This window comes from Anoplopoma fimbria, chromosome 6 (genome assembly GCF_027596085.1).
Source record: "Anoplopoma fimbria isolate UVic2021 breed Golden Eagle Sablefish chromosome 6, Afim_UVic_2022, whole genome shotgun sequence".
NCBI classification, from domain to species: domain Eukaryota; kingdom Metazoa; phylum Chordata; class Actinopteri; order Perciformes; family Anoplopomatidae; genus Anoplopoma; species Anoplopoma fimbria.
This window is the reverse complement of record NC_072454.1, coordinates 12,528,723-12,547,817: the sequence shown is the minus strand read 5'-3', so window position 1 is coordinate 12,547,817 and position 19,095 is coordinate 12,528,723.

Genomic DNA, 19,095 nt, shown 5'->3' with positions numbered 1-19,095 from the left:
GACACAAGACCAAGAGACAATTTTATTTTTGCTGCAGTGATTTTTAACTGTATTTATGCCATCTTGCTGATATGTTTGTAAGATAAGAAACGGTGTCCCTCTGAAGGGCAGCTACAAACGCTGTGTTTGGCTGTTAAATCTAAGGACTTGAAGTTGTCAAATCTTAACAAATCATCTACAAAGTTGATGGGGTCATTTTTCTGCCAGCCAATGCACAGTAAGTAAAATGTACTGCATGTGCATTTACAAAAGAGCAAAAAAAGTGTGTTGTGTACAAAATAAATACTTGTTACATCTTCCGGGCTACCTATTTCCAAATCCCAGTGGGAGAGGGAGAGATTGAAAGAGAGAGAGAGAGAGCGGGAGAGAGAGAGAAAGCACGGCTGGAGGCTTTTTGGTCTCTGCCCTCTGCGCACTGGCCTGACTGGGGCCAAGTTTCGCCTCAGTGCACCGGGGAGCCTCAGCTTTACACAGGCACACAAACAAATACACACACACACACACACACACACACACACACACACACACACACACACACACACACACACACACACACACACACACACACACACACACACACACACACACACACACACACACACACACACACACACACACACTCTCACAGCTGGGGTTACCAGTTATTAGACAGCAAGAGGGGAGAGCCAAGTACACACTTTCACAAAATCATGCATTCATAAATACATTTACACATCCTGTACGCTTCTCTCTACGACACATAACTGAGTGACATGGTAGCGTGCAGCTTGACAGCTTGAAGTGCTGCATAAAAGGCACACCGACTAGAAATACAGGGCGGTTTGTAATGAGCTTCAAGGGCTTTATGTGTCACAATATTATTGAATATACAATATAATTTGATTCTCAAAATCCCATTTTTGAGAATTAAAGTATCTAATATAAAATCATTTTGTCATCATTTATCCGAGCTGCCTGATGTGAAATCATAATCTGCATGGGTGTCTTCTGTATTGACTTTGAAACTTCGCCTGAGGTCTGCCAAATGCATGAACCCTTCACTATAGGTGCAATATGAATCGTGTGATGTCAACCTTGAATTACATCTGTGCAGCCCCCATACTCCCCACCCCAATCCACGTTTTTATTAACATAGAAGGCAACAGCAGCAGCAACAATGTTTTGCTAACAGTTCATGCATTACTACTCAGGGGAGGGTTAGCACCATGCATCCCTGCATCTCAAACACACACACATGTTCCCCAGTGTGATTCAGTGGGAGAAAAAAAATAACACAACGCTGCTGATCAGAGCTGCTCAGCCCGCCTGCTCTGCACTCGGGGCCCCTGACAGAAGCAGTGATGTTTGAGATGCACGGAGACTGGATGGAGTTTGTCCATCACTGATTAGTAAAAACTCCAACACTTCCTGCCCAGCTGCAGCTGATATGCGCATCTGTGGATCTTAACACACGCTCCGAACAAGCTTATTTTTTACAATAAGCCAAAGTGGACACACACAAAGGCACATCTAAACAAAGATACACAAACACACATATGCGTGAGGTGCGTGCACACTCTGACAAATGCTCTGCAGTGCGCAACAGCTGTTATTTAATTTGTAAAACACTGCTCAGCAAAGCTGGAGCAAAATAGGCAATTAGAGACTCTTCTTCCTGAGCACTTGACTGTATTCCTTTAACCTTTACACAATGATTTATGTCAAAGGATTTGTCACCTTCGCAGTGGGGCCTTCACACACAGCTTTTAAAAACACACAATGGGGGAAAAGGAGGGGAAAAAACTTAAAATCCTCCTGTGAGGATTTGGGAACTTATATAACTCCCAATTATCAAAACTTCTTGCAGCCTTTGCAGGCCTCCCCTCTGTTTGTAAGACTCACAAAATATCTACAGTGCCACTGAAGAGTGTATAATGCCTGTATGCCCACATGACTGGCGAAAACACTCCTGCTCTTTCTGCCCCGCTGAGTCCTGCTGCATAATGGGGGTCTTGAAGGCTCTGGGCTCAGAGCAGGCCTGCCTAACAAAGCCTTGGTGGCTTGCAGCAGACAGGAGAGTGTGTTTGCGAGCCGGTTGCCAAAAACTAATTTTCAGGAGGTTTTCTGTGGGATGCAGTGGCAGCAGCATGACAGTGTGAGGTTTAGATATCTTGGTGAGCGGGGAGGGCTGGGGGTGAGATATGTAGGTCTTTTGTGAAGGTCCAGAGAGTTGGTTCAAAAAAGAGGAAGTTCACAAATTGGTAGTACAGAATACATTTTAAAAGTATGGGTTTGGCATTTATTTCCTTCTTTACTTTTTTGTTTGTTTCATTTCAGTTTGTATATTTCCACCACTTTATCGAGCAGTTTTTTGGAATTAATTTCAGATTAACCGCACAAAGGAATCCACTTTCACCAGTCTGCCAGCTAGTCTCGTATTTATTTCACTCACTCTGTATCCATCTCTCATGAGTATTTTTATCCTCTATCCCCTCGCCATTGACTTTCCCTTTTGCTCCACAGTAATGTACCTGTTTACCTATTGGGTGGTCTTGAGCTGGGCTAAACTAAAGCCCCAGTCCCTGCAATCTAAGTGTAGAGTAGCTGCTAATCCGATTTCAGGAAACAGCCGAGTCCCCCCCCCCCCCTACACTCCAACTCCACCCACCACCACTAAACACTGCTACCCCCCTTGCTTACCCCTTCTCCTCAGAGGGGAGAGGAAATAAGAGAAACATGAGTGACAGTGAAGGAGTTGGAGGGAAGAATATTTAAACTTTGGTTTGGTTATTGCAGTAATTTTCAGCAGAAGTACATAATCAGGGCTCATATTTGTATCTGGCCCTTTAATAAGGTACGACACTGAGGACATATTACCTGCTCACTGACTGGTCTCTCCTCTGAGTCCACTCTGCCCTCTCTAGTACGTTACCGAAGCCAAACATAAAGCAGGGTTTCATGGTACTGGGGCTTATCTGGGCTCTGAAAGTATGTGAGACATGCCAGGAAACAAAGGAGCGTCTCTGCGCCAACTGCAGGGTGAGCATATCCCTTTCACAGGCCACACATCTCCCTGGCTTTACTTATTTGACAGGCTCATGGTCGTTTTTAGTAGAGAAGGTCTGCACCTGGCACATAACAACCTATTTATTTGTGAAATACTCCAATGTGCTTTGAGGAATTCCTATATATCAAACATATTTTAGTTCACTTAAATGGCCATTTAGTGGTTATAACTAAATGTTAACGAACAACGAACCATAAATTCTACAGCTCTGGTTAAAATGTGGAGATTATTCAGATTTTTAGGTATCTCTTAAATGGTTATTCACTCACAACTTTGTAGTTATTTCTGCAATTATTGAAGGACAGCAGTGATAAACTGCTGCCCCCTCCTAGTTGATAAGTCGAGTAATCATTTGTTTGGGTCTTAGTCAACTAAGATTTCTTTAGTCGATTAGTCATTTCTTTATTTCATGCTGAGTGACTTATTTCCAAGAAACTCATGAGCACTTCTCTGGTAAACACAAGATTAAACGTGGTAATTTTGTGCGATTCTTTCTTGAGAAAGAGTGTTAGCAAACTAAGAATTTCTTCATTCAAGGACAGCCCTATCCTAAACGCAAATCAAATTAACAATGCAAAATAGAAACAGGCCAAACTTTAAGTAAAAGTGTAAAGAGATTTGCAGTAAGTACACATACATTTTATAAAGAATAGCCCTATATGGAATTTAAAAATATGAACGCATTGACCTGCATGAAGCATTGCGCAAAGCATCTTTTTTATTGAGAATAGCCAAGAATATGTTTTGTAGAAAAAACATATTCTACAAAGCAGAAACTATAAATGAAGAGGGGAAAAAAAAGTGAAATGCTATGGAGTAATAGAGAAGACACAAACACTGGCAATACTCAATTTGTCTGTACAGGAAAATTATACACACATTTTACTCTCCACTGCTGCCCAAAGTTTATAGAATGCAATATGATTGGAAATGCTTCCAATTGCATGGCACATATCTGCAGCTGTAAGGAAAGAAGTGGGCCAGAGTGACAGTTTATGTTGAGGCTGGAGTCAGACTCTGCTTAACCTGAGGAAAGCATGGCCTCAACTGGCCAAACATGGGCAGTACAACCCACAGCACATCCCAGCTATCCCTCTGTGTGCACAGACACTAACAAGGCAGTATGAAAACCTGCAAACTATACAACAACCAACAGCACTCTTGACGCATATATGTCTAAAAAACTATCATTTTTAAGCACTGAAAAAAAGGGATATCAGTGTGGAAGACACGCTGCAGAGTCAAGGTGCATAAAGGTGGACAAGACAATGTCATACTACTGACATGAATAAATCTGCTGTAGTATATTTGACATGATATCACATCACACAACACACATTCATACACGCTCACGAGGGTACGCTGGTGTTCGGACAGCATTGTGTGTGTGACATGAGGGGATTGGTGTCACTGTGTCACAGCTGATCCCTGGTGTACTGTCAGACAGCAGAGACCCTCAGGGCCCTCCTTTACAGCTGAGAATACAAAAGTCCATACGGCATCTGTCGTTCCCACTGAGACACAAGCGAGCGTGTGTGTCTTTGTTTCACATGCATGCCTCTCTGTGTGTTGTGCATTTCTGACTTTGCCTACTGAATCATCTTGTTACAAAGCCTAATATCATTCAAATGCTTTTCCCTTTCCCTCATCTGATCCCCAACACCCACCCTGCACACCTTTATTTCTTCCTGCTCATCCTAACCTTGCCAGCCACCTGCCATTGTTGCTCCCTGATTAGCCCCATTCTCCTGAGTTCTTCCTGTGTTTATTTGTCCCATCTTTAACAACAGGTCACTCTGGCTGCAGCCACTGATGACCTTGTTCTAGAGCTCCTGACACAGTAGGATTGCTCCATAAACGATAAGTAAAGACGGAGCGTCTGGGGGTTAAAAGCCTCCACTGTCACAAACAAAGGGAAGTTAGCAGTGACTTGGTTGTAATTGCAGTAGGGCTTCTGTTCCTTCTGGTACAACTGTTTTCTCAGTTCCTTTAAGGGGGAGAATGGGGCTTTATTGCCTGATTCAGAGGGTTACCCACTGCTCCGAAATCAATAATCTGCTTTCTCTATATAGGCTAGAGTGAGAACACCAAACAAGTAAAAAAGAACAAATTTGTTTTGTTTCTCGTTTGTTTTTGCGCTATATGTTCATTATGGCACCTGTGTTTGTTGCGTTTACTAAAAGTTTGTTAAATGGTAAAAGGACTTTTTCAGTGCTTTTGTAGTCTTCCAACCACTCAAAGCGCTTTTTTTACATCATTCACCCATTCACACCCATATCAGATTTTCACCACACAGTTGGACTAAAATATTTCACGACACAATATTATCTCGATATCTATAGAAAATTCCCAAAAAAAATATCTACAAAAAAAAGGTAAAATTCTGAATCTTTTACTTTGTTTGTTGTGCATTTTGTCTCTTTTTTTGGAAATTTAATTTCACTAAAAATACAAGTGTAGGGAGGCGTGGAGAGAGTATGTAACAATAAAATAATTTTAAAGGCGCTACTTGTACAACATAAACATATGTGTATATTAACATTCATTCATTCATTCATTTTCCGTAATCTGCTTATCCAGTTGAGGGTCGCAGGGGTGCTGGAGCCGATCTCAGCTGTCAATGGGCGAAGGCAACATTAACATGATATATATATTTAATTTATAAATACCACAGTTATTGTCAATATCAGTATATCGACACCCTTATCTTGGACATTCATGTTCCCCTCTGGACAAACTGTATCAACTCTGATGATCCCTCAACTTTTCATGCAGCGCCATCATCAGGTTTATGATTGTACTGCAAAACCTATTTCATGACATTCCATTCAGCATTAGTAGTACTTAGTGTTAATAAGCAAGTTTTTGCATCATAACACGCTAAATTAAGATGGTTAACATGGTTTACATTTTATATGCAAACCATCAACATGGTTTTGTGAGTACAGCCATTGTGAGTGTTTACCATGATGTTAGCATTGAACTTAAAGCCCTTTGCCTAAGTACAGCCTCACAGAGCTGCTTTGCTGTCATGTAACTTCAGTACTTGCCTTTTCCATCATTTGAAGGGTTTTTGATAGGACACAATAAATGGTGAATGTTGTGTGGTTCCTTTTTTAAAATCAGCAACATATTTTTTAAGGCCTTCAAATCAATAAACATTAAACAATGACCAAAAATACTAACCTGTCATTTGTTTCACCACTGTGTCTACATCGGAGCGACTGAGTAAAGTGCTGATCTAACACTTCTATAGTTGCTGTGAGGAGAAGCCTCTTGAGAAGGCACCAAGGAGCTCGGTCCACTCCCTGGGTAGACACAGACAGAATGCTCCAGATTAACTGGTTTTCCTAATGTCTCCTCTCTGGCAAAGTTTCTTTCAGAGGGCTGAGAGGCAAACAGGCCCTGGTGAAAGACTCACTCTCCATTAGTGGAGGTAAATGGCTCTTCTGTGAGCAACCGGCTAAAGCAGGGCGGGATAAAGGGCCTCTCCACGCACTTCTTCAGCCAGATTAGAGAGGTGACTCTTGTCTCGAGGATGTTAATGTTTATACGAGCACAGGGGAGCACTCTACCGTAGGAACCTCAGTAGTATCAACGTTACGTTTATTTTCAGGAATTCACAAGGCTGTGGTCGTCAGCAATGAAACAACTCATTATAATGCATTTCATTCTACATTCAATCATCTTGCATAAAGACGTTTGGTTTATGATTTGAGCTACCCCTTAAGCTTGACATTTTATTATAACCACTGCTTTAGTATTAAATGTTGAGGAAGTTGTTTTAAAATAAGGGTTAATACACCATGAAACTCTGTTTGATCTTTGGTTGCTGTAACAACTATTCATTCTTGAAAAACATGGGGATTGTAGTATTTTCAGAAGACTAGAAAAAAAGGAAAGGCTTGAGAGTGAGGATAACATACATTGTTTTTTCAGTTTTTAATGGTTTCATAATCGGTCCCTTAATGTAACATGTATTATAAATGTAAAAGAATCCCATGCAGTTTTGCGAGGGTTGCCAAACTATTACAGTACATTTTCCCCTCTTAGTTTTTCAACTCTAACTCTTCCTTACTTTTTGAGAAGGGGAAAAAAAAGCTGCACCTAATCGCAGGCTCATTGCTTCCTTGCCAGCTACCAGCCCCTGATTGCATTTCAGCCGAGAAGTAAATACTACATGCTCAGTTACCAGGTGAAATCAAGCAGGCAGATGTGTCGGCAGCCTCAGTAGACACTCGCTGGACCCTGCCTCTGTCTACCTGTGACACAGAGTTTCTAGCCAAGTCAGCTGCTGCTGATCCATGTTGCTGAGTAGTAGGTATATATGTGTGTGTGTGTGTGTGTGTGTGTGTGTGTGTGTGTGTGTGTGTGTGTGTGTGTGTGTGTGTGTGTGTGTGTGTGTGTGTGTGTGTGTGTGTGTGTGTGTGTGTGTGTGTGTGGTGTGTATGTCAGAGAGAGAGATGGAAAAAAACTAGACGATATGTAGGACGAATTTAGTTCACTTTTTGAGAAATAAACATTGAGTATGGATCTACGACCATGAATTTGTACGATTTCTCAAAGCAATACCGATAACTTTATATTCCCACTCTGCAGAATCCATCAAGCCTGTTGTTATGAGGAGTATAGAAAGCAAGAGAGCAGCAGAGGTATGTTTGCCAGAGAATTGGTGAGAATACAATAGCCCTCCTTCCAAGGGTCTGTAACCATAGACTCTAATAAAGTCACTGCCTGCAAATAAAGAGCCACTGCGCAGATCGCCTTACAACAACAAGGACGGCATTATACAACTCCAGTCTTTGTTTTGAAGTTTGAGAAGTACACAACCACCAAATGTTAGAGAGCAACAAACACAGCACAATGCACAATATTGATGACCCCGTTATTTTTTATAATTTGTAGAACAGCTTTTCTTTTAATTTATATTATTGATGCTATTGTCTAGTGTTGGATACTTTTAAGTTTGTTAGCAGACAGTGTTTTTGAGTGATTCATGCAACTGTGAAAGAATGAACTTTTACTCCCACGTGCTGTCAGATCTGAATCAAAAATAATGTATCAACTTTTACTCAGACTTTAATAGACAGATTGGATAGTTTTCATTGTAAAGAAATGGGTCACTATATGCCACAAGGCTGAACTGGGTAGCATTAAATGTTGAATTTAATGAAACTTAGAAATAGTTTAAAAGTGAGTAGTTGATCATAAACCTTAAAGCAACATGTAATATGGTGGTTTGTTAACGTTTTATATTACACTGTAGCAAATACAACTGAATTCATCAAATATTAAGTACAAATGCAAACAGACTTGTTTGAGGTAAAACACTGAAAATGTAACAATGGTGATATTGGCTGGACTTTGCTCTAAATTATTACTTCCCCCAATAGAGACTTGTCTGTATTGTGTCAATAGTTGCATCCAGCCAAAGAGGGAGCCTCTCTTTGCAGATTTCAGGCCTCCCCGTTGCTTAAGGTTGTGACCCCTCTTTTTATTTTTCCCCGGGCTGTTGGGTTAATGAAGTAACAACAAACTGGGCCTGCGGCTAATTTGGAGTGGCACTTCCTGGCCCCTCCTGTCTCCACGAAGACGTATTTCATTTTCTCTTATCTCTGCCTCGGTCATGTGGCTTTCTGCATGGACGCCCATGTCTCCCCCAGTTGCACGACTAATGGAAACTTCGTTAATGTCATTAATCTACAGACCAGGACATGAACCAAACACGTTTAACCTTTCTGGGCAGGCCTCTGCCACCGAAGGTCTTGTACTTGGGGCTCAGTGTGACGTGTAACAATATGAGATTCTCTTGTCTGCATCAATTTAAACCACTATAATGCTGTGTGGGACTAACATGGGACTGTTATCCAACATAGTAAGATTTAAAAAAAAAAATAACTTTCAATAATGTTCTTAAATTTGTCAGCTGTTAGTAAAGTTTCACCCGGAAAAATGATTAATAACAAATGCGTTCTGATTTCCTGCTTCTCTCAGTTATCACTAAATATTCATCTTTTCTAATCAGCCTCACTTGACTGAACGGGTGTCTATAGATGACAGCACTCTCACTTCCACCATGCACATTTAAACAATGGTAATGCCAAAAGACTACTTAATGACTAATCAGGTGGCTGTGATTCATGCCTCATTCAAAGCCCTTATTCACACATTCCACCAGCTCCATCAATGGACACTTTCAGTCCCACATGTCATATACTTTCATTCATAAAGAAGAAAAACAACAAGAGGGGGAGAGAGGTTGAAAAAAAAAAGGACTCTCTCTTGTAGGATGGGTAACCCAGGGGACATTTTCTTTTGTGTGGCGCTCAGCTTATGGGGCCAAATGCCAGCAGGCTTACCTCCACACTGTCTGTCTGTGTGTGTCCCCCTTTCCTTTGCACACAGTAATTAGGAGGATCTTAATGGAGAGGGGGTTTATTAGTGTCTGAGGAAGGCTTTAAACGTCACTTTAATTAAGGGGGATTCGGCAGACAGCTTGTGTGGCGATGTCACCCATTTTATAAAATCCTTGTTTGGGCACAACAGGAAAACAGAAGTGGGTCTTTAAAAGGAAGGGAAAAGGGCTTTCCAGAGGAAGGCCGTCTAGACCTGCGGTCAGAGAGAGAATAGATAGTCTGACCCTGGCTGAGCATTAAGATGACGGTCATTATCTGCCAAGAAATTCCAAATCTGTGCATGCGTGGAGAAAACTAACCCCCCTTCGAGAAGAAAAAATCAGCCAAACAAACCGCCTGCCCCTCTGAAACTGTTAAAAGATAACCTCACTGCTAAAATCTTGGGGGGGGGGATTAATTTATTCTCAGCATATCCTATGGCCATTCATGCAGGATATAAAATCCTAGATTATTTCCTGCTTGGTTAACCCGCATCCGGCCAGTCTCTCTCACAAAGCCATTCTAATGTTGCCATTAGTTATGCTCCTCTGGTGGCCAAAAGATTGATCCCAGAGACTTGGAATCCAATAAATGTGTCCATGAATGGCAGAGGGAGATAACACGTTTTCCACAGAGGGGCCGATCGGTGCTGAAACACGATTGAAAAAGGCTGATTAATGATACCATATTTGTAAATAACCTTAACATTAAATTCAGCTTCAAATTCTTCAATAGGCTTTTCTTTCCCTTGACCTTTTTCTTTTTATGTTGATTATATTATTCACTCTTTTTAGAACAGCAATATTAGCCACTGAGAAATTGAATTTTTTTCTATTTGTCTTGTTGTTTACCAAAAACGGATGTGTCAGATTTGTTGTAAATTTTTAAGGGATTTTATGAGGATTTATCAGATGTTAGTTGATGAGGAAAATAGAAGAGAAATTTAGGGGGAAGCTTCTCAGTCAAAAACAAAAAAACGACACATAAGACAAAATGTACTCACTCATAAAAGCTGGTGTTGTCACAAACATCATGGGGCTATAAAAGTCAAGTCTTCCACAATAACTGCAGCTGCTAGGAGCCTGCAGAGGGGATCTGATAATGGGCCTGAGGGGAAACGACAGCGTGCTCAGGGACCAGGGATTGTCTGCAAGACAGATAAGAAGACACAGGAACAGGTTATCAGCTAGTTTATGAGGTGTCACTCCCCGCAAACACTGCAGGAAAATCATAGAATCACAAACAGGCGTCCTGCTAACCCATGCAGGGATCTTGCTGCTATGGATCATGTAAATGTAAATATCATTTACACCTTTTAAACCAGGTCTCACACACAATGTTTTATCATTTTATACAGAATGGGCTCTATTTTGTTATAATAAATAAAAAATATATTTTAAATAAAAACATTATTCATTTATACTTTATTTACATGTATTTATTAAGAAAAACTGAATATGGTACCTACACTAAAACACATCATTGACATAACTTTAAGACTTAATATAACATCAGGATTCACACTGTAAACCCATGTGACATTCTGGCTTCAGCCAGTGTGTAAACTAAGAAAAAGCATCATGTCTAACATGGAAGGAAATTGATGCTGTGCTTGAAAACACGTGAAAACATCTCACAGCAGGCTCTTGGGACTCACAGGAAATACAGCATGTCCACAACGAACTGTTTTCTAACAATGTTATGAGAAGACATTGTCAAAGTTAAATGCTTTGATTTGTTACTTGTCACTTCAAGACAGACACAACTCTGGCTGGATAAGCTAGCTGTCACAATGCACTTACACCGATTCCTTAATTAGCGTCAATCATTCAACAAAGCAGTGATTTCTCTGTTGTATAAGGCCTCTAAAACACCGAAAAACCTACAAACATGGAAATACAATCTGTTTTAAAACTTTACTTTTCTGAAATGTATCTTAATAATCTTTTAAAAAGCAATGAATTATTTTATAATGAATTTGTTTCATGCTTCAAGTTGATAATACTGTTGAGCAGTGAGAGGGAATTAGCTGAAAGAGCCTCTTGACTGAGATAAATAGCAGCTGACCCAGGTGAACATAGAGGTGATGTGCCTTGTGGCAACACTGGACAGGTACTCTAAAAACACTTCCTGTGTAGTTGGAGAATGGCAATGTCGCCTCACCCTGGGCCTTTCTGAAAGAAAGTCATAACACAAAGCTTTGGTTGGCAACAAATTTCAACAGCCAAGACGGCAACCTTTTATACTTATCACTTTGTATTGTACTTGTTTACTTTGTTTTAAATTAAACCAACTGCCTCATTCGCTTAAACAATCCAGACAGATGAAATCACTCTAAACTAAAAGAAACAATGCCAATTTCTCTTTTTCCGGTGGCTTCTTTCATACATGATAACAATCACCACATCATGAATAATTAAAGAGCAGTTTTTGTTATCATCTTTAAGCAGCTTGCCACTGTACACAAATGTACAGGAAATGTATACTTACTGAAATGTTCAATTGCAAAATATTTCAAAAACTTTTGTCATATCACTCGCGGCGTATTGTTCAGTTTTACATGAAATAACATAGTTTTAATGATATGCCTCAATGTGCAGTCCATGAAGCCACTAAATCAGAGATAAATGTTTCTTTCTGTGACAAATAAACAGCCCAACTGTAGACTGCCCAACTGCTTGGTTACATTCTCCAGATTTTTTATCATTATGCTTTCACCCACATAAATGATCAAAACAAATGACAATCTCTGTGCAAAGAAGAGACGGAGCCCACAAAAGGGAGTCTGACAGCCATTTCCACAACAGATGTTTTTACAGAGGGGTGTCTTCTCTCCGCTGAGCAGTCTCACACATGAGAGACCCCCAAAAGCTTCAGAGAAACGTCCAGAAAACCAACATGTAAATTTGTAACTGCCATGTCTCCGACTAGCGGGCCCACGCCAATTTTATTTCTTTAGGAATAAAACAAATAAAAAAACGAGCGATTGTTATAAAGGCCTGCCCAAATATACATATCAGTGTGGATGATTTAAAAAGGAGGAGGAATAGAATTATAACTCCAATTTCAGAAAAAGACAACAGACAACATCGTTATGTGTTATCATGAAAAGATAAGTCCCTATTGATCCAGGTTGTGGGCAAAAGGCTGCGCTATTGACAGGAAGACAGAATATGTCGGCAGGGCAATATTTCATACGTTTGGCCTGCTCACTCCATCACTGTGAGAGGGTGTTTTTCTGGGCTGTATATAATAACACGTGTGCTCTTTATTTCCTTCAGATCAATGGTAATGCGAGGGAGGCCACACAAGATGGATGCCACGGGCAGGTTAACCTATCGACTGCTGAACAGAGACACGCAGACCAAGACAAGGGAGACCAACCCCATTTACTGAGATGAACCCGAGCTAGCTGTGTTTTGAATCGCCCGTCTTATTGCACCCATCTGTTGTGCCTTATTATGCTTATTACAAAACTTTTTTTAATGTAAAACTGCAATTAAAATATCCAACATCCTACATTTTTTTACTCTTATAGATGTATCTACCAAATATCCATCCACTGTATATGGTTCTATTTTTTCTGCATTAAATATAAAATTGTTTTAGATGCGGTTTAGAAGAGGGAACTTTTTTACATTCCACTTGGCAGTGCCCTAAACTAAAGAGATTTTGGCAGGGAGTATGCGACACCCTATCCAGTATTCATGGTGTTGAGTTTCTATTGGACCCGGAGATTTGTTTATTGGGTAACTTTTCCAAATCCAACATCAAAAATAGCCATGCGATAAAACTCACAGAGATCTTGCTGGCCATTGCTAAAAAATGTATTGCCTTAAAATGGAAATCAGTTTTACCTGTCTCAATTGGAATGTGGCTCTCTGAAATGAATAGTTGTATACCTTTAGATAAAATAACTTATTGGTTAAGAAATAAGAGTAAAACATTTTACAAGATATGGCAACCCTTTTTGGATTATATGGGATATTTCCCATCACACCAAATAGATAGCGTCTTTTGTTAATCTTGTATTGGGGTTGTGATTGAATACCTGATCCTTAGTACAAGATGCTGCCCTGTGTTTCTCAATGTTTGTTTAGTTATATCATTTTATTGTATTTTATTATCATTTATTTTTGTTGTTTGTTTACCTTAAGTTTGAGTTGTTTGTTGTCTTGTTGGCTTTGTACTGTAATGTATTAATTAATGGCTACGTGCCATGTGTCAATGTGTTTGTCCTTGAAAAAGCAAAATAAAATGTAAAAAAAAAAATATATATATATATATATATTAAATTGTTCAATACGATTTGAGAAAAATTGATGTGTGCTTCATGGTCTACATGTCCTGTCTAACCCTGCCCTCTTGAAAGTTGAAGTGGAGTGGAAAAGTGGCAATGGTGCTGCCTGGTGACCATTTCCTGGAGACAGTACGGGAGGCAGACGGGAGGGCAGGCTAGCCTTCACAGGTGGCCCGGATCTGGATCAGGTCAACCGCGCCCCTGGACAACCAGCCAGCTAATCTCATGCCCATGCACCAAGTCCCTTCAAGTCACTAACCTGCAGCTCTTTATACATAAAAAAAAGTATATGGGTAAAAATTAATTAACAACATGCCAACTTTGATTTCACAAGTGTTGTTAATACTGTATTAACTGTACTGTTCTGATCTAGACAATAACGCTTTGAATCACAGGACCTTCAGGACCAAGCAGAGAGGTAAAATGATTACTTAGTCTTAGATTTGATTTGAAGATGGGTTATGATTGTAAAGGAGGCCTTACATTGTAAAAGTTTCAATTAATTAAACTGTACTGTGCTTGAATTCACTCTGTAAATGCACCTTTTGTAATTCTTTGGAACAGATATGTTAAGTGTTTAACATTTTTAACAAATTCTCTCTCCAAATAATGTGTGGATCCCATCTCAGGTGGTTCAACTGAAATGATCAGATAATTCTGTGCCTTTCTGTTGTGAATGCAATGCTACACATTCAGTAGGAAAATACAATAAAATCTAAATATGAAGTCACTCTGGCTGAACTGCAAATCGAACGTTAATAGAATAATTCTGTTCCGACAGACAGCTCCGAGCGTTATTGTCTAAAGTTGGGTAAAGGGTAATTAATTTGGCAGTAAATCATTCAGTGTTTTGGTGACTCTGATGAGAATTGTGAAACCTTTTTCTTTTTTTTTTTCACTCAGACATCCCCCAAGCCAACCCCCAGTCCCCATTGTCTGTGTGAAAATGGAAATCTGTGCCACCAGTACAATATCCACATTATGTGCCCTGCTTCGACATTGTTGCATGACATGCTTGATTGTACCCTGGCATATAGGAACGGAAATGTGTAAACATACCATTAGCACATATTAAGGTTTGTCCTCCACTTACTTAGCAATGTGTAATGTACAAGTTTAAAAGTTTTTAAATTATTTCTTCTATGTTTGAATCAAATACCTCTTTGACTTTGGTAGAACAGTCTTGTCCTTGTGCCCAAAAACAGAAGAAATGCATTCATATCCATATTAGTTTGCCTTTATATATGTGCGTTGGACAAACTGAGGCAGTCTATTTTAAAAAAACATTAAAAAATATTTTATAACCATATATCTAATTATCTATTTTACTGTCACACAGATGAACAAAACAATCACAAGGATGTTCTGTCGCACCGTTTTAACGCAACCATTCTTCTTGTTTGTGCTTCCCTGAAAGGCCATTTTTATTAACAACATTGCTTGAGGCTAAAGGTACAATATGTGCCTTGTTATTATTGAAGGTATATGACATTTGTATACATTGATTTGACTTATTGTGTGTGTTTAAATGTTATACAATGATTATACAGCTGAATGCCTGGGCTTCTCTCAGAATGTTCGTTTCATGTAATCCAGTTTGAGGAAGTGTGACCAAGACGGGCCGCCCAAAATAATACTTTAACCTCTATCATTAAATGTTTCTAAGTGAGGATAAATTCACCTGAGAGTTGTTTGTCCTATATTCATCTTAGACAATTAAAATCAGAAATGTTCTCTTTTGCAATATGTTGTTATGGACTCATTTAAAAATGTTTTGGATAAGTGCCCAACTGGCGGAGGATGCTTCAGTACAGTCCGTTAATGCATGCATGTCTCTCTCTCTCTCCCTCTCTTTCTCACACAAAAGCATGAACTGCTTTACCACTGCATTCAGAAAGATGTGGAGTCCTTGTGAAGAAGACAATGAGAAATCATGGAAAATGACCAAACATTAACGACTGTTGCAATCTGAGTTGTTGTTCCCTTATCGGATTGATAAGCAAAATGAACTCCTACTTCCGATAAGAAGATCAGATAATGGCAGCTAAAAAAAAATCATGCTCAAGAATGTTGTTTCTGTATTGGTGAACTCCGCTCACAACCTCTGTGTTTTAAGTTTAAGGTGTGTTACAGATTGAAAGGGGATGTTTCAATCTGTGTAAAAAATGTCAGTAAGAGTCTTTCGACCCCAAGAGATGCTATGAACTATTGTAGATCTGATATTTGCAGTAAATCTCTTTAGTTTTGTTTCTAGTGGAAGGATTCCAGAGGAACCATCTCTGAGAGACGTTGGTTGAGGTCCTGCTGTCACTAATAACTCAATGCTGCCACCTTGTGTTGGGAAACATTTTACTTTAAAAAGAAGAAATAATAACCATGTTTCAGCTTTAGTAGTTCTGTCAGCATGAGTTCATATTTACCAGATAACTCTGCATTGGAGAAGATGAAAAACACGAATATAAAGGAACCAAGGTGGCTTTTGGATCATTAATTAATGATTAGGGCTAATTGTGACAGGGCAGTTAATTGGCTTGTATGTTACATTACATTACATTACATTACAGTCATTTAGCAGACGCTTTTATCCAAAGCGACTTACAATCAGTAGTATATTACATATCATTCACCCATTCACACACTGATGACAGGCTACCATGCAAGGTGCCACCATCAGACTCTAACTAACATTCATCATCCAGTCCACACCGATGGCAAGCCTTCGGGAGCAACTTGGGGTTAAGTATCTTGCCCAAGGACACATCGACTGCCGAAGCCGGGTATCGAACCACCGATCCTCTGATTGATCCATGTTAAAAGTGTAAGCAAATGTTGCCTGAAGCTTAAGTCTGTAGAATTTTGACACAAGTGTGAACATAATATCACAGTATATTGATGCTTCTGAGTCTGTGCATGTGAGTGTTGGGAGGTTTTATATGGTTGACAAGTTTCTCTCAGTGTCAGAGAAAACCGAGATGCTCTCCTTTGCTGTAGATTTTACACGCTCTCCTCTGATACCTCAGCCCCACCTGTCTAGCCATGAGCTCAGAGTTGAAACAGAGTTCAGCCAAGTTGGGAATTGTTCTTGCTTGTTTTATCTGCAGCGTGTACCATATTTCCCCCATGAAATACTACAGCCGGGGAGAGATACTGCCAAGGGAGCAGGGAAACAATTGAATGGGCATTAATGATTCACAGGTACATATCTGCTATAATACCAACACAGGCGGAGGTAACCGAGAGCGGGATCTGATGACATCATTGATGTTGCCTCAGATAACACCTCGATCATCAACTATGTATGGATCTGACAAAAGATATAAGATAATGTCCAAGTGAGAGTAGAATGTTTACTGGTCTAATGTAGGCTAGACCGATGTTCAGACAGTGAGTCAGGAAGGTGGGTCACAGAAAGTTCCACATGTATTGAGGGTTTTATAACCTTGAACAGTTGTTGGACACCACATATTAGGGCCATTAGTAGCGTATGTGTTGCTGATGCGACTTTCATTGAGCAGCAGCAGTATCATTTATTGTGGAATCACATATTCTTTGTTTGTCTGTTTAGCCTATTGTACTTTACAGTGTTTGTTTTTGGGTCATGCTTCACTTTTTTGAATTACCAAAACATAAGGAATAGTTAAAAGTTTACTGCTATTCTCCTGAGATTTTTTAGAGATGAGCAATACATCAATATGATCGAAATTGACTAGATATGGTCTTAGATTTTGGAAATCATAATATCATATGGCATAAGTGTTCTTATGTTCTTTACAGTTACCTAATCTTCTGAATTTACCAGATTGCTCTAGCTTTTTTTAATATATGCCTTCACCCACTTAGTTATATTATATCCGCATTACTGATGATTTATCAAAAATGTATCGCATTGTGTAAATATTTTGTGAAAGCACCAATAGTCAACCCTATAATATTGCCACAATGCTGATATCTAGGTATTTTTGTCTAAAATATAGTGATATTTGATTTTCTCTTCATCGCTAAGCCCTGCTTAAACGTAATGTTTGTAAACAATGTTGTGACATATTAGACAATGTTGACAAAATAGCTAACTTCTATGATGTGAACAAGTATTAACCATTTAATAGGTCGTATTTATTTTTTATCATTTTAGTTAGTTCATTAAGGATAAAACTGACAAAGAAGGGGAAAAGGTGAAGAGAAAATGGTTTTCAAGGCCATGCCCTTAGTCTATATAGTTTACAGATTTATTTTACATATAATTTACTGCAGCAAGTAATAATTATTTTATATTTAATGAATCTGCAAACTATTTTTTAGATTAATCAATTAGTTGTTTGGTCTACAAAATGACAGAAAATTATGAAAAACACCCATCTCCTCTTCTCCATCTACACATCGGACTTCAAATATAACTCTGCTACCTGCCACCTGCAAAAGTTCTCTGACGACTCTGCAATCGTCGGCCTCATCTCCGCCGGTGATGAGAGGCAATACAGAGAACTGAACCAGGACTTCATAGGATGGTGCCAGCGGAACCGCCTCCAGATCAACTCTGGTAAAACCAAAGAGCTGGTGGTGGACTTCCGCCGGGGTAAACACTGTCCTCCGGAACCAGTGAACATCCAGGGACAGGACATTGAGATTGTGAAATCTTACAAGTACCTGGGTGTTCACTTGAACAATAAACTGGACTGGACTAATCATGCAAATGCACTTTACAAAAAGGGTCAGAGCAGACTGTATCTGCTGAGGAGACTTTTGGAGTGCAGGGAGCACTCCTGAAGACCTTTTTCGACTCTGTGGTGGCATCAGCCATTTTTTATGCAGTGGTCTGCTGGAGCAGCAGCATCTCGACAGCCGACAGGAAGAGACTCAATAAACTTGTCAGGAAGGCCAGCAGTGTGCTGGGGTGTCCACTGGATACAGTGGAGGTGGTGGGAGACAGGAGGATGATGGCCAAGCTATCATCCCAGATGAACAACACCTCCCACCCCATGCAGGACACCCTGGCAGCTCTGTGCAGCTCCTTCAGCCACCGGCTGCTTCACCCCCGGTGTGTGAAGGAGAGGTACCGCAGGTCCTTCCTTCCAGCTGCTGTCAGGCTGCACAACCAACTCTGCTCCCAGCAGACCACATGACACATGTGCAATAAAATACACTGTGCAATTATAGCTATAATAGTTTTTCTGTCTGTACATATAATATTTCAATTATTGTGGATTTTACTGTTTTTTATTGCTTATTTATAATACTTGTTTTTTTATTTCATTTTATATTTATCTTGTCTTTCTTTTACTATGTCTCTTGTGTGCAATTTACCCTATGCTGCTGTAATCCTGCAAATTTCCCCACTGCGGGACTAGGATTATCTT